General features: G+C 43.3%; 1 long non-coding RNA gene across 1 annotated transcript; it reads right to left on the reverse strand.

Annotated features, from left to right (window-relative positions):
• Positions 1 to 992: 992 nt before the first annotated feature.
• LOC113920036 lies at positions 993 to 5,660 on the reverse strand. The gene is made up of 3 exons (XR_003519206.1): positions 5,332 to 5,660; positions 1,888 to 4,609; positions 993 to 1,801 (listed from the first exon to the last, which is right to left on the reverse strand). It is a non-coding gene; the product is annotated as an uncharacterized LOC113920036 (long non-coding RNA).

Here is a 5,660-nt window from a genome sequence, read left to right on the forward strand (position 1 = left end):
TTTTTTTTTTTTTGTAAAATGAATGATTGCTGGAGAATAAAATACCTAAGTTTCCTGGGGTTTTGTTGTTGTTGTTTTTAGTAATTAGTAAGTATAAACTAACCTGAATACTAAAAATACTGCATAAGTGCTTACTGTTCCTGTGCTGAGTGTGGAAAAAATGATTTCTGGAAGAGACCATCGAGGTGGGTTGGTTGAGCAGAAAATAATACTATTGTGACTTTTTTTTATTATTATTATTTTTTCGCCTCGACTAAGCTTAGTATATTACAAATATAAATATAATATAAATATTCTAAGTAAATATAATATAAAGAGAGAAGGTCTTAAAAGATGCCATCTGGGTCACTAAATGTCAATACCTACAGGATACAAATAAATGTCTTGCCTCAATTTTAAGTAATTATCCTGCTTTTACCTCATGTGTCTACTATCTTATTAAGCCTGCGTGAAATGCATAATTACTACTTAAGCCAGCTTGCTTTGCCCACGTTGGCAGGAAGAGCTCACAGCAAGGCCCTTTGAGCCCCTGAGGGCAGAACCAGGGCCTGCTCACCTTTCCCACCCCATTCCCCGCGCAGCACCTGCTATGTGGCCTGCAGTTCACAAACGATCACCCAGTCAGTCACAGAGGAATGTCCGAATCACATCAACTTCAGTCACATTGCAAGGGAAGAGTAGGCAGCTATCAGGTACCATTGCTTCTAGCCAACGCTTTAGATTTGTCTCCTTGGGATTACTTTATCCCACTTCCTGACTGGCTCCCCAAGTTCCAGTCTCAACCCCCTCCAGTCCCCACCCCACTAACATACCAGAGCAATATCCCTGTTATACCATCATCCATCATCTTCAGAATAAAATCCAGATTTCCTTACACACCATGGACAATCTTTTCTTTTCTTTTTTAAGATTTTATTCATTTTTTGAGAGAGACAGCAAGAGAGAGCACAAGTAGGGAGGAGAGGGAGAAGCAGGCTTCCCACTGAGCAGGAAGCCCAACGCTGGGTTCGGTCCCAGGACCCTGAGATTATGACCTGAGCCAAAGGCAGATACTTACCTGATTGAGCCACCCAGGCGCCCGAGAATCTTTTCTTTCCACAGAGGACAGGCTTACAGTAATCATGCTCCCAGGTGAGAAAACACATTGAATAAGGTGTAAGGGAGGATGTGTAAAGTATCCCTCCTGTACACAAGTCTTCATAGCTCAGGAAAGGTGTGAACACCAAGAACATACTGAGCAGGTCCCCAATAACTGTTCAGACCTGGGGGACCCTGGTCATGGTGGCAGGAGAAAGGGAGCAGAAAAAGGAGACGGGGGACACAGTGCATCTGGGGCCACAATGCCATGCAAGGCTGTGGGCTTGCTGGTCACAGAGAAGAGGCTATACCCCAGGGCACTTTGCTGCCTTCTTCCATTGTTCCTCCTGAAATGGATTCATAGACAGCTACAACTGACGTGGAGCAATAGCAAGGCGACGGGCAGGAAACCCAAGCCATGGCTCCCATCAGACTTCACAGGGCCCTGACCTCTTGGTCGATGGCTACCACACAAACCACATGAACAGGAACACCTTCTGTTTTTTGTGAAGACTTGCAAAATAGCCAGCCTCTTCTCAAAATATCCATTCTCCTCTCCACGCTGCTGTCCCTTCCTGACAGAGAGAAGCAGAAAGGCCAGTTCAGATGCTATGGATGTATTTCACTCAGCAAGGCCCTCAGCTGCTTCCGCTTTCTCCACCTCATGACTCACGTTCGTTGCAGGTCTTGTCTCTTCTCATCTGCATGCTGTTCATTCCTAAACCTGATGAAAGCACAACAACACCTCTAAGTACCCATTTGTTGAACACACGTAGACATCGGTTTGAAGGATGCTGACACAAAGCTCACCGTGTCAAGTGTGGTGAGGGCCGTTCTGTCATGGCTGTTGGGCTCACAGTCTTGCCTACTCTGAGCAACACAGTGGTAGGTTGCTTGTGTCCTTCTACTGATCTATAACAACAGCAGGCCAGAGAGGGGAATCCATTGTCCTATAACAAATTTTTCCCAACTAGCAGCTTAAAAATCATGACATTCATTTATCCCAGTGCTGTGGGCCAGGAATCCGGAAGCAGCTTAGCCAGGTGGCTCTGGCTCAGGGTGCCTCATGAAATTGCAGCCAAGACATCAGTCAGAGCAGTGATCATGTGAAGGCTTGGAAGCATAGAAGGAAAATGTTGCAAGTTCAGGAAATCACGAGTCTTGCGTGGCTTGGGCACATGGTGTTGGGGAGGGGGTTGAGGATCAGGACCTAGATCTAGATTGCAATGCTTCTCAAATGGCAGACACTGGCTTCTGGTATCCACTCCGTGGTCGGCGGGAAGCCCTTCTGGAACTGGACCACCATACTGCATCTGTAGAAATAACTCACTGGCACTATAGAAACTGGATGGGGTGTGGATTAGATAAGGAAGAAACCAGAAGTCTCTATTGATGGCCCGGGGAGAAATGCTGTGCTTCTCAAGCAGGGCTGAGGAGGATTATACAAAGCATCAGAACTCAGAGAAGGATCTGATGTTGCAGGTGAGGGAAAAAGGATCGCTTTAACAAAACAGGCACAATTTGACACACCCATAAAGGCCCAGCACTTTCTTCGGTGTTGGTCAGGGATGGTGTTTCTAGGGCCCAGGCCTTTGTCCATCCACCCAGGGAAGGTCGCTACAGGCATATGTCTTTTGCTCATGTCCATGAAGCTTCACGTAGTAGGAGTGGCATCTTTGGGATTGCTCAAGCATTTCCTCAAAATGTCCTTAGGAAACACATTTGTCTATGGGCAAAATGATTTAAAATTAGTAAAGTCAATATTTAATTTGGACCTAGTTAGGAAAGTGGAATTTTCCATGGAGAATCAGAAGTGTCACCAGGATATGGTGAATTGGAACAACAGCCCTGACTCCTGCATTTTGAGAAGACAAGACTGCTGGTCTCAGGGAGTGATTCAGGGCAAGAAAAGGGATGGATTCACCAGCAAGAGCTGTGAGCCAAGAGTTTGGTTAGACAATCATCCTCTAAAGGTCATCCCACCACCACCGGTTCCTCCTGATTTTATTAAACACTCCACCCTCCAGCCCAACCCGACTTCTCTCTTCCACCGTTGAGATTGCCTTCAGTGTTTGTGATTCCCTTTTTTTGTTCTTACAAGAATAACTGGAGTGTGGAAAACATGCTTTTATCTGACTCGTGTCAGACAGCTTTGCGGGAATGACCTTGGACCCTCCTCCACCACCACCTTCCATCTTCTAAGAGAGTCCTACACAGACTCTCAGTTCCAGATGAGTCAAGAGACCAGCTTGGTACCATCAAGCCCCTGAGAATGAAACAAGTCCCTGCCACACTTGATTGTCCCCTCTTTCTACTCGTCTAGCCAAAGTTTCTCAACCTTACTGATCTTTCCAAAGCATCAACTAATAAGCTAATCATTAGGTTATTCATTTGAAATCGTTCTTCCTTCTTCATGACTGTGTGTACAGCTAGGCTTCTCTGTGAGACTACCCTCACTGGCTCTCAAGGGTTTTGCTATGCTGGGTCCATTCCCCTCTTTTAGCCAAAAAGTAATTACACTAACCTGGGCAACCAGAAGGCATGAGGAAATACAAGTGGTCATGAGCGTGGGTTTCCCTAAATTTAACCAATCTAGACAAAATTCATCTACTTATAAATGGAGTTCTTCTGCCTAGGAGAAGCCGTTTTTGCTAATGAAACAGTGGTCTAACAAAGAGACTCTTCTGGGTCTTCTTTGACATACTGTGGCACATTTGGGTAGGTCAATATGAAGCATGGGGTAGACTCAAAGTTGTAAGTTTGTGGTAAATGTCTCTCAAGTCAGAGAACATATTTTATAGTGACCAGGAAGAACTGGACCAAGCTTTCTCTTCTATCATCCTGGGCCATTAACAGTTCCAAATATTGTTGCAGGGGCCGGGTCACCAGGATCCTCATCCAAGGCCACCTCTCCACACTGTCCAGCCTCCTCCATCAGTCAGTGTGGAAAACTGGCCACACTTCAGAGGAACGTCCATCATTTTGTGGTCTGGGATCTGGATGATTTAGCAGGTGACCATGAGCCAGCACTAAACAGAATGGGGCTGAATTTCCTAGGGAGACATAAGACTAATGTCCTGGCCTCTTATGGTTACAAGAGATCCTTCCCAACACAGCACAACTCAGCCCAGGAAATTTCCCAGGTGATTTTAGTTGGATGCAAGTTTGCTCCTCACTTCCAGGCCTTGACTGTTTTGGAATGTTGCTATGCATTATTAAAAGCTGCCACATTTTGTCCAAGAGGTGGCCACATTTCAGTGGCTGGTGAAGTAATTCCTGTTTATATGTGTAGTTGCAAAATGTTTCGGAACCCTCTGGCTTGAAAAGCATCTTATAATACATCATTACTTATTTTTAATAATAGTCGGAAAGGGATGGGGGCTTTTTCCCACATACACATATTTTGAAAGGTGATAGTCAACCAGGAACAACTTCTGATGGGTTCTCTGCTTTTATCCAGTTGATTGGAGCACAGCTGGGAATGTCGCTTTAATGGTGAAACAAATCTTAAGGTAATTTCTTGAATGCGTATCTGATGAGACAAGACCGAAAAAAAAAAAAAGTGAAGCTGAACAGAATCATCTACATATTTAGTTGCCTAGAACCATAAGAGCCTAGAGAAGAATTTGTGTTCTATTGAGTCACATAGCCATTGTTGTCATCATGGGCTGGTAAGCCCAAGTAACTATGAAAATCAAATTATTTCTTTCAGAAAGCTGGCCAAAAATATATTGCTAAACTTGGCATATTAGTATTAATCAAAAGCTATGTATTACCTAATCATATATCATATTTGGATAGCTCATTTTTTTTCCTGAGGGGATAAAATTATTTCACAGGCAACAGTCCCAGGTATTTTTAAAATTGTTTCATAAATGGGAAAACTATAGCAAAGTGAAATTGAGTAATTCACTCATTCTCTCGGCTGAGTCATGGCCTAAGAAACCTAAGAAAAGAAGCCTTTTCTCCTCATTTCCTGTCTCCTTGCCCCCTTAAAGGATTGTAGTGCCAGGCAAAATTTCTCCTTAGCTTCATGTTTAGTAAATTCTCAGGTTTAGATCAATTCAAAATTCCATTGTGAAGCAGAAGAGAAAAGAAAAGAAAAAAGAAAAGAAAAGGAAAGGATACAAACTAACAAAACAACAAGCAGATGAAACCTTTGACACAATGCAACTCAAATGATCTGCTAGAAATAAATAGAAAATAGTGTTACAAAAAGAGAATTTATTTTCCATGTTAGTGTAAGTCACTTACCTTCCCAATCAGTCTTGACTCTGCAAATGCCTGGCTTCTGACTGTCATGAGTTCGGTAAATCTGCAGTTGTTTTCTTCAAAGCATAAACCGTGCAGTCTTTCTTTAATAAAGAAACATGCTTCTGAAGTTCTTCAAGCCAAGAATAGACACCTATTTTAAAGACTGCTCCATTATCAGGGCTTATGTTTACACCCTCTTTACAAATGCAGTGGAAGGCATTAACCAAAATACATTAGGGCAAAAGCATTTTTCGATGCAATTAAAAACTGGTTCGTTCTGCGTATGTCTGATATATCCCTTTCTTATCACATCTGTCTATCTCTTAACC

This window comes from Zalophus californianus, chromosome 3, assembly GCF_009762305.2.
Source record: "Zalophus californianus isolate mZalCal1 chromosome 3, mZalCal1.pri.v2, whole genome shotgun sequence".
NCBI classification, from domain to species: domain Eukaryota; kingdom Metazoa; phylum Chordata; class Mammalia; order Carnivora; family Otariidae; genus Zalophus; species Zalophus californianus.